Below are 11,518 nucleotides of genomic sequence, written 5' to 3'. Positions count from 1 at the left end.
TTACTTTATTTCACTTTTCTTTTTTTTTTACTTTTACATATACATTATCATTTGGCACCAGTCTCTTGCTATTTTTGCTACTTATTTTGAATTTATTATTACAGTTTATATTGTTGCTCTATGTTATTATAATATATTGTGTTGTGTGAGCGACTTTCTCCAAATAATTTCCCTTAAAGTCTGTCTAAGTTTATATCTAATATCCCACACAGTGACTCAGTCTAGTGCTGTGTTATGGTCTAGGGGTTTGGTCACAGCACATATGCCACACATTTAGTCAGTGCCTCAGTTTGAGTTTTCTGAATGTCTCTCTCAAATCTTCATCCCCATTTCACACTAGTGTCCAGCCTAGTAAAAGTCATCATGCCTCAGATTTCATTACAATGAGGTCATTTTGAGAATATTGTATGTTTTTACTTGGTTATTAAAATGTAAAATAAACCACACATATCCGAGCTGACTTCAAGTCTGGCTCAGGTCATTCCCCCATTTTTTCTCCCATTTACTGTTACCCGTCCATTGTTCCCATCCACTGTTTTCTCTGCAAGCTCAAACGGTTACAAAACATTGGATCAGATAAGTACACATCAGACTTTCTAAAACTGCCCTGCCACACAGATCTCTCTCTCTGTTAGGCCCTCGAGCCAAACACCTGTTGAGGGAAGTTCTGAACCACAGCCACAAGGAATCAAAAAGACAACATCATAGATACACATATTTTCAACCAGGTAATGGTTTGTGGCGAGCCCTGAAGATACTTGTTTATCTTATTGTCACACCAATAAAATAACTTAAAACAATTGCCTTCATTGAAAGATTTTCATGGCTTGTCTAATAAATATGCTTTTAAATATATTCTGTATTGTGTCACAGTGACCTGGTTAACCTCCACACACATGCATTTGTATCCACATAGCTGAGTATTAACAACTGACTGAACTCAACTGGTTTGGCTTCTTCCAGTCTAAACTGGGTCTAGTGGGTCCAAGACAGATGGCATCAGGGCAAAGCTGCTCTGGCCTCTATCTCTCTTTCCATCCTTCCCCTGATCTCTCCATCCCTCTCTCTCAAACACACACCAACTCTTTTAATAGCCATTATTGGCATCCTTTGCCTTTTGTCAATCCATGAATCAGAAATCACACAGTTGCAATATACTGTACTTTCCTACTGACCCATTTGGCCAATTCATGAGTGCATGGAGGGCTGGATTAAACGGAAAGCAGTTTATAATCCCATAATTCAGATGTTTTAATTACTTAGATGAACAGGAGGTGTTTGAGCAAAGGCTAATCTCGGAGACATAAGGGCTGCATACAGAGTGAGAGCGGCGGGATAAGAGATTTGCTTTACTCCTTTGTAGTGCTCTCACTGGCTTATTGGCTCAATATTAGCAGTGCATTAAACTTTATCAGCTGTTATCAGTCCAGATTAAAAGATTCACAGACGCCATGTTTCTTATTTAGGTGATGAACAGAGGGCAAGAGTGCAATGCAATTACAAAGAAAAAGCCAGTGTATTGATGGTTCTGGTCCCAAACCTGGAAAGTTAAAGGTGCTGTACCCAATTTTAACCATGTTAAAAATGTGAAAAACAGAACTACTGTAGCTCATTTGCAGCTGTCCAAACTCCTTCCTCATGTTCTTAATGCATTCCTTGAATCCTAGTAATTATTCACTGTGTTGGGCTCATGAGTGTGTATCACAACATTCAGTAGCCAAAGTGGGGTCTGGGTGTCCTGCCACTGCTAATAACAACTAGTATGCTAACAATGTATCAACAGCATTACTTCTGGGTTTGCAATTTGTAAAATGGTTTTAGAAACAGATGCAGTCAGTGCATGGTGGTCTCAAATGGACCCACAGACTGTATGAAGAAGTGGACTAAGACAGAGGCATGTCACGCACCCCGTTCGGCTACAGTAAAATGAAGCTCGCAAAGCTAACCGTTATAGCAGCAAATTTGAAGGCAATTTCCATATTAGGAATATATATATATATATATATATATATATATATATATATATATATATATTATATTTATATATTTTATTATATATATATATATATATATATATATATTATATATTTTTTTTTTTTTTTTTTTTTTTTTTTTTTTTTTTTTACAAAATAGCAATCAGCAATCAGCAATCAAAAAATACCAGGATCATGTAGTGGGTTAGGGTTAGCAGTAGCTCAGTTGGTAGAGTATTCGCCCACTGATCTGAAGGTTCGGCGATTCCAGCTCTTGACAAAAACATCACAGGCTGTGTCAGAACCACTGACTGGTGTGATTCCAGCTCCCACAGATGAATGTTGTTGTTGTGTCCTTGGGCAAGACACTTAACCCACTTTGCCCACAGTGTCTGTGTACACTGGTGTGTGAATGGGTGAGTGGTTCCTTGTTGTAAAGCGCTTTGAGTGCCTTGAAGGTGGAAAAGCGCTATAGAAAAATGTGACCATTTACCAAAATGACAGCAGCAGTTACAGAGGGATGTACGACAATTTTTCAATGTAAAGTCAATTGATGGAGCCGGATGGAGCCACTTCCTGTTTGGAATAATGTAGTGGCGAGCAGGTTAGCTATGTCCATTTATATATAAAGTATATGATTGGACTGTAAGAGCTTTACAATAGGTACTAGGGCAAAACAAACAAGTCACAACAAACTTTAAACATGCTTTATCCGTGGTGCAGTATCATGACTGACATCCATGGCTGCAACCGATCCCACAATTGTCTTTGATAGCCACCCCTCCCGTCAATCACTGCAGGGGACAAAGGCTGCTAAAGCAAGGCAGATGACCTCATGCCTCGGGTCTGCTCCATACCGAAGGGGTCTTAACACTGTTCAGCCCGCCTTTTGTCTGGGACCTTTTTTTCAGACGTTGCGAGTACCAAGAATTACCTCACAGTATCTCTCGGGGCTAGGCCATGCACGTACACACATGCACCATTACACATCCCCTTGATCCAACGGCCTGCAGCTCTGAGCCAGAAGAGAGCCTTAAGACAAGGAGTGACAACCAGGACAGCTGCAGGGGCAAGCAGCCAGTCCCACCACCTCCCACAGCCACCATCACCACCCACAAGCCAAACCATTGTTTCTGTTCAGAGCCGCTGGTATTTATTTGTCATGAAATGGATACGAAGCACGAGGATCTTTCTCTAAAAAGACACCGCTAGAACCACTGTGCGAGCCGAGATTGCTCACCGCTCCCCTCATCCTTAACCTTCTAGTGTAGCTCGCCCCAAGCACCCTGCTCTGAACTATTAATAAACCTGCTTTTTTCAAGGTAGGAGCTACAGGGAGGGGTGGTCTGGAGGGTATTGTTTTCTGAAGGGGAGGAGGAAGAAAAGACAAAAGTGAGAATGAGCGAAGGTTATCTTTTGTGTCAATCTGTTTCTTGCGCTGCCTGTGATCTGGCCTCTCTCGGGTTACTTCAGTGGACACAAGGCAGGTTAGGCCCGTAAGCCAGGTCGCCCATCACTGTCTGTGCTCAGCTGTTGTCAATCTCTGTCTTTGCTGTGATGGGTATTATGACTAGGGCCCTATAGCATCCCTGCAATAATTGGCCAACCTTTATACACTGAAATAGTGACTCAACACTAAGCCGCTCGTACATGCCATGTCTTAGAGCCACTTTCAACACATAGTTAACGGGACAGAGGAGGAAGCAGCGGGGTGGCCATGCTTTTGGTGTCATTTATGAGGAGATGCTAAGATGACGCTCACTGCTCCGCCAAGAGCTCCAATAGTATCCTTATGAGGCAGGGTTCAGGGGCAAAAGACATCCTTCCACGTTTGTCAAGGGCATTCCTTGGCATAACAATAGGTTCAACCAGTCGCCATATTTTCCTTTGCACCCCTCCCTCCTCATACTTCTGCCTCTTCCATCAAAGAGCATTCCAGCCTCAGAGCCTCCCTAAGCCCCACACTGGTCGGGGCTGCCCATGTGACAGCCCAATGCAGACACCCATCTTTAAGAATTGATTCACTCTGGTATTCAAAGCCTACGAAGCTCGGGTGCCAAGATCCTAGGAACAGGCGCCGCTCATGAGGGCCAGGTACACAACAGCTGCTCCCCAACAATAAAGGCGAAAAATGAGAGGCACTCGGGGGGAAGATGGAGCCCTAACCTCCCTCTCAAGCCTGGGCTGGTCACCTTCAGCCAGTTGTTGCCAGATCTGCCCTCAGAGACAAGAAGGCCCTGGACGATCTCTGGGATGAGGACAGAGCCGCACTTAGAGAGACAATAGAAATAGGGACAATAGAGCAAGGGGAAACATGATTCAGCGTTTGACATTTTGCATACATGACAAGCCAGAAGCATCTACTTCCGGCCAAGATCTCTCATGTTGAATCGACAGAACTATATCAATCCAATACGCCCAATTAGTATGTTATGTGTGATGTTCTAATGTACTTTTCTTTATATTAACATGCACTGTTATAAACAATACTGAAATTATCTCACTCAAGATGCTCAGTGTGTCTGGTAATGTCGTCATGTCACATATAGCCTTATCTCCATGGAGATAGATAAGTTAGATAATGCAACACTGTGCAACGTCTCAGACAAAAAATATCTTCTTCATGGAGACAAGCTAGAACCACCAGAAACATTTACATAGTGCACCTTCCTGCATGCTCTTTATGAAATTTAGAAAATACACTATAGGGCATTAGCTCCTAAGATGCATATTCCTTGTTGATGTTTTATTGATATGTGCAAGATAATTACACACATTCGGTCATGTGAAGGAGATATAGACTGTATCCTTCAATAACCTCACACACACAAGAGCACTCCCTCAGAGACTCTGGGTTTGTTGTGATACCAGAGATCACAAATCACACACACGGAGACAGCCCAGATATTAGCTCACCTCAAGTGTTTCCATAAACTCTAGTACAAGACGCATAGAGCGGCATCGCTTCGACCTTTGCATACACAGATTTATAGTAGGGCTATTTCATAAAACATCCATCAGAAACAAGCAAACGAAGGGTTTCAATATGCAAAATTATGACTTAATATTTTGAAAATATGAGTAGAGAGCAAGTAATAAAATGTATGAAATAAGAAATAGTACTTAGTTCTGAGACTTGTTTTATCGTACCTTACTTATAACTTGAGTAATCTTCATCTACTTAAAGGTAAAGGTAAAGGTGTTAGTTACTCATTCTCTGGGTTTAGGTGTAGGTATAAGTGTCAAAGGCTAAATACTGAGAATATGAGAGAATTTAATATTTACCTTTCTTTAGAATTAGAAAATCTTTGGACACATCAGTTACAATCAGTTACTCAGTACTGAAGTAGCTTTTTTCCACTCTCACTTATCTAACAACACTGTCAAGACTCTTTTTGGCTACTCTACCCACCTCTGGTCCCTATGAATCTGTGAGAAGTGCCATGTTTGGATATAGAGAATGATTAGGAAGAGGAAAAGCCGCAGAGAACCCAGGAGAGATGGGAATTTAGCAAAGCTGCTCAGAAGGGCCCTCATTACGATATTAAACAAGATTTAATAAGTGAGAGTGATTTGATGAGGTGATTATCCTGGCCCATTAATCAAGCGGGCTTCTAGTCGCTGTAAAACGGCCATCTTTCCCTCTGAACCAAAGCCTCTTTAGACAGCTGATCTCCTGCACTAACACTGCCTCTCAAACAACACCACCCAAAAAGAAAAAAAATACTATACTACTACTAGTACTGCACCATATCATGCCTCCTTTCTCTGCCTGTAGGTTTTTCCATTGCCTGTGTTCCGGTCGGCGCTCGTGGTGCATCAGATGAATTGAACTTCTTAACATGTGGGTCAGAAAGTAAAGTGTTATCAGAGGGAGTTAAGAGTGCTAACTGGCAGTGTTAGCGAGAAAGCATGTGCTGGCTGTGAGGCTTTTGGGCGCACAACAGAAGGAAGAGATTCCCTGGGATTGTGGGGGTTTGTGTGTGGAGTTTGTGTGTGCTTGCTGCAAAAAAAAAAAAAAAAAAAAAAAACAAGAGAGAAAGGAAAAAGGTTCACCACATGTTGGTGGGTCACACTTCTTACATAGTCATATTTCTTTCTTTAGATGTTTTAATATTAATTAATTTAATTTAATACATTTCAAATACGTAAAATATTTTTTACCCTATTTCTCTACATTTTCAGTAGCCAAACATAAGAAAGTATAACAACTCTAAATATTTCGTATTGCCTGTTTCAGTTTGATAAACTAAATTAACAGCTGCTTTGTACTTAATACTTGTACTTGTATAAAAAGATTTTCCACCATCATATAAAAGTATTTAAGAGGGAAAACAGTTACTGCCAAAAATGCATGAAAGCTCAAGTAAGAGGAAGAAAATTACTTTGTGGTTAATACAATAAGTACTGTCTACAAATATAAGAAGACATTTTTTTATCAACATAATCCAGCCAGATGAGTCTGACCCAACCTGGATTATAAAGAGAAGGTACCCTGTTTATCTTTTTCATGCAATGTATTAGACACACACTTTTACAGTAGGCCTTACTTTAAATTGTGGCTGCTAATCCTCAAAAGGATGTTGTACAATAGAGGTCAACCATAAAAATGCAAGTTGAATAGTGACAGATCCTGTGGGTTTGTCTACTGTCCCATTTATGATATGTCCTTACAAGTAAATAGCCCAATCATGCTCTAAAGTCTATTTTCTTTCATTACGAAAGGGGACATGGCGTGTTTGACTTGAAGGACAGATGTAGAATTTAGTGAGTGACACGGGGCTGTAAGACAATGTCGCCTTGGCCAGTAACTTTGTGTGCTCGCCTCGCACACTGCCATTCTGCCGCGTGTATCTAAGCAGCGTAATTTGAGTAAATGACAGGGGAACATCTGCTGTGCATAAGAGAGAGGCCAACACTTTAACATGCAGATGTCTCTCTCCATCTGCATTAATTCAATAATTACCGCAATGGAGAGAGGGGAAAAACATCTTTTTTATAGCTTAAGACAATGTTATCTGTGCCAGTTGGTGTGGGGAGGGCAGAATACACGGGAATGGCTGTGAGTGTATGTGTGGCTGTGTGTGTGTGTGTGTGCGTGTGTGTGTGTGTGTGTGACGGCGGAGAGAGGGGGGTAGATTATTACACCATTTAGCCAGAGCAAGCTGTCACATTGCAGAGAATCTCACTAATACCATTGTGCCCTTGGTGAGTCACTGTCAGACTCAAGTGACCGATGATGCCTCAACGCCACCACTTGGCCACAGCCCCTTCACACATCACTGTGCATCAATGCTGTACATGTACTTATACACAAGTGGAAAATCTGAGATTATCAAATAAAGACAAGAATCTAACACTTTGTATGGGCGAAATGAATGACTTATTTACTGTAAGACACAATGCATTCGCCTCATGAGAATGTGCTCAGTCTGTATAAAGAAAGAATAATGGAATGAAATGTTTACATGTAGTGGACCTAATGGAGCTACCCTTCTGTTAACTGGTCGTCACTATAAACATGCATTTAAATAAACACCATAGTTTCCTGCCAACAACCTGTCGAAACAGTGACCTGTCACACTAAGGTCACATAGTCCACGCGTGGCTTACACACATAACAATTAAACCCTGAATGACTGTATGTATAGGATTACACACATAAATAAACATACAACTGACATAACACGCACAAGCATGCTCCTCATGCACCAGCAACACTACGAGCAACTTTAGCATGGGCTAAACTTAGCTACAAAGGAAAATATTTGTATACTTGAGCGGCCAACTTCCTTTGATTGCAGCAGTGGTGCAGTAGGAAACAATGCACAGGACTATTAATACACCAAGGAGAAAGAGAATTCCTCTCAGACGAAAGCTCAAAGGAGCCATGGCCAGGCTATTTGCAGACTTACTGATGATTGGATGACTGCTGCACTATACTTACTGTAGTCTGTGCATCTTGTCTTACTCAACTGTTTTTCACAAGGACTCTGACATGCTGACACGCACAGTACAGGCTGCACAATGAACCATATTCTCTATAAGGCCTCTTTTCTGCATTTCGCTGACTGTTCTGATGATGTGCAGATACAGAAGCATGAGAAGTGTAATAGATCTGGTAGGTGCTGCCGCCTTGTTTCCGTTCCACAGCTCTGACATTTAACTGTTGGTAAATAGCCGACTGGCCACACTTATGACCGCCTCCCCTTTCTAAAAGTGCCCAGTTAAAGAGCATCAAATCCCCACTCACTAAATCCACACAAGCCCAGCCTTCATTAGCATAGCTAACAAACTGTCCCAAAGAGCATGGGCAAAGAGAGAACAATGGCAGTCTATTAAAGGGGAGGATGGAGTGACTGCGCTGCATAGCCTATTGTTCTGCTCTGATTTGGCCCGCGGTGTCACCCTGCAACTGTTGTCACTTCTAAGTTTAGCCGGACGCCTGAAGAGGACAGAAGCAGGAGAAGGAGGTGGAGGACACAGAGGAAGAGTGGAGGTTAATGTAATGTGCACCACACTTAGCCTAATGTAAGTCCATTAAACCTTGAAAATAAACACCAAACTGTTTCATCACTATTTCCTTTCACACCTACTGACCTTAATGGGTCTTAGGCCCAAGGCTTAATTTAAGTTTGATGTTAATTTGCAGGACAGAATCTCTGTCAGTTGTATGAACAACATTTTATTGTGTATAAGCTATAAAAAGAGTGGCCTAAAGAGAATCTGAGGAGGAGGTGATTAAAGTGATAAGGCAACAGCGAAGGAGAAAGACGAGCAGTAGATTAGCCCAGCTGTCCGCTCATAAAGCAGGCGGAGGGTGAGGCGCTAAGCTGCCCAGTGAAAGCAGAGCTTAGGTGGGTGACATGGGGCAGCGTACTGCACTCAGCGCAGTGGCCTCCAGCACAGGTCTGAGCCAAAGCAAAGACACATGGATAAACAGTGGTAGATGGGGCTAAGACGGACAGCCGGCGGAGCATCCAGCCAGGCGTCATTAGGCCCCAGTCCCTATACTATAGTGACTAGAGTGGAGACAGTGAGGGTTAGGTCTAAGGCTGGCTCTATAGCAGTCGACAGGAGACACGGCTCACAGACATGTCTCAGTCAAGAAGGAATGTTGATTTACTGTATTGTGGCTGTATTTAGCTGAAGGGAATATCAGAGGCTTCACACAGCCTTGGTATGCACCGGGACAATGCACCCTCCTCTCTCACCACATCACCTCATCCATCTCACCCAGTGCCCTGCTGCTGACCCCTGCTTAGTGGTGCGGGTGGGACAGGCCTCATGGCAAGGTCACAAGTACAAGCCGAGGACAAGTACTGAAGAACAAGAGTAGCTAAGGTCCTCTACTGCACATATCCACACACACTGTCCTCTGTCACCTGGGAGCAGAGGAGCATTATCCACTGGCATTTTATGAGTGCCCAGTGTCACTATACACTTCATATCTCCATCATCTACATAACAGATCAAGCACTCGATATAGTAGCCTTATCAGGGGACGTGCTTTGTACAATGCTCCCACCAGACCAAAATTAGTTTGACAGCGGAGTAATGCACTGTGGAATGTATGTGCCTTTAAAGTTTAGAAGTGTAAAACATTATAGGGTATCAAGTTAATTTTCATATTGTGTTTCTAGATTAGTGCAAAGCTCAAAGAAGCCCCCTTCCGATTTACAAGAACAAATGTCAAACCAACATTACTGTAAATAAATGTTATATATATTTGAGGCATTTAAAGTAAGAATCATGATTGTCAATATAGAAATACACAAGAATGCTACTGAATAAAATCACATGTGAGAGTATGTATTAACAACCTGCACTCGGCCTGTCACAAATTTGAAGCACGATATATTGCTACAGAGCGTTACAGCGATAAACGATAATACTGAAACTACTTTATTTCCACACTATTGCAAAGAAAATTTATATATATATATATACACACACATATATATACATATATACATATATATATATATATATATATATATATAAAGTCTCCCCTGGGCCACACAGGTCATCCCTACTGTATCCATTTAATTCTGCTGCCTTGTACCCATGATTTACTCTAACAGGGTTTCCTTGAGAACTAAATCTACTTAGGATTTATTGTTTCTTATTATTTCTCGTCATTGAAAAATTATAATCTGTTGACCTAATCCCTCCACTCCCTCCCCATGCCTCAGATCATATTCATCAAGATGATCCCTCTGTGACAAAGCAAGAAAATCAGCACAGTGGGGAGGTCTAAAGAGATCGCATACCGGGACAAGAGGGTTTCTTCCAAATCAAATCAGCTTCCTGTGATGTAATCAAGACGAGACGCCAAAGACGAAGGCCATAATCTCCTGGCGACATGCCTCCCTGCGCTCCTGTGTTATTAAAAATGAAGAGAAACAAATCTTTAGATTGAAAAGACAGGAAAATGGAATTATAATAAATCAAAGCCAAACTGGGGCAAGGTTGGATAAAGGCTCCGGATCGAGATGAGGGGCAAATCTTACTAGAATATTTTTTATATATTTATTCATGATGAGGACCAGTGCAAGTTATATAATTGCACCTGTCCTGAGCTCTTCATTTCAAAGTACGAAATTAGATGTGTTTACAGTTAATATCCACATGAGGGCGCAATATGACCAGATAGAACAGCTAAGAGGTTAGATTAGAGGGCTCTTTTTATTCAAGAATTATATTATGACTAGTGACATCTAGATCTTGTGTTTCCTGTTTTAATAATGACCAATTCATTTAATCTAGTGTTTATGTGTATGAATGTAGTGTGAATTGATATTTTTGTTCACAGACTTTTAATAAAAGAGGCATCAATAGAAGGCTGTGTGTTTCTTGAACCACCAGCAGATGGCCTTACTACACTGCACAACCTTTGCCTGCTGGCCTTAAAAGGAGGGTAGGTGGTTTCATAAACTTGACCTATGTGTGACCCCATAGACAAATGTTTAAATGAAATATTGATATTTTACTGATAACAATTGTAATGTTGCTTTTATACAAAATTATAAATTAAATAAAAACTCTGGGTATGATCAACTTTACTGATTCACAATTGAATCGGGTTTTCTATGTTATCATTTGGCGTTTTGGTTCTCAAGACAATCAGAAAGCAGAATAGGACACATGATTTTCCATTTGAATCCTCACAACCTAAACCCCCGCACATGCAGCCAATCATGAATCAGTGCTAGTGCAGCCTCTGCAGCTCAGTGAGGGAATTCTGCAATTCATTCACATGAGGCATGACCTGACCAAAGACTGAGAATGAGAAAATCGTTTGTCATAAATATGCAGGATGAGACACAGCAATGCCACATATCCTCCCTTTAATGTCATAAACAGATAATGAACATTTGCCTGCAAGTCCAGAATTGTATCTCTCTCTGAGTCTGGACATTTCCAGGCAAATGAACAGGAAAGAGGAATAATTAAATACAAATACTTGCCATGATTTCAGCCCAGAACTGCTCAGGAGCTAAACGTGTCGAGTTCAGTCTTTTCACCAGCGGCGCATCAGGGCC

The sequence above is a fragment of the Boleophthalmus pectinirostris genome, unplaced genomic scaffold, assembly GCF_026225935.1.
Source record: "Boleophthalmus pectinirostris isolate CB_2022bp ecotype Guang Dong unplaced genomic scaffold, ASM2622593v1 HiC_scaffold_13, whole genome shotgun sequence".
Taxonomy (NCBI): domain Eukaryota; kingdom Metazoa; phylum Chordata; class Actinopteri; order Gobiiformes; family Gobiidae; genus Boleophthalmus; species Boleophthalmus pectinirostris.
This window is presented reverse-complemented; position numbering follows the sequence as displayed.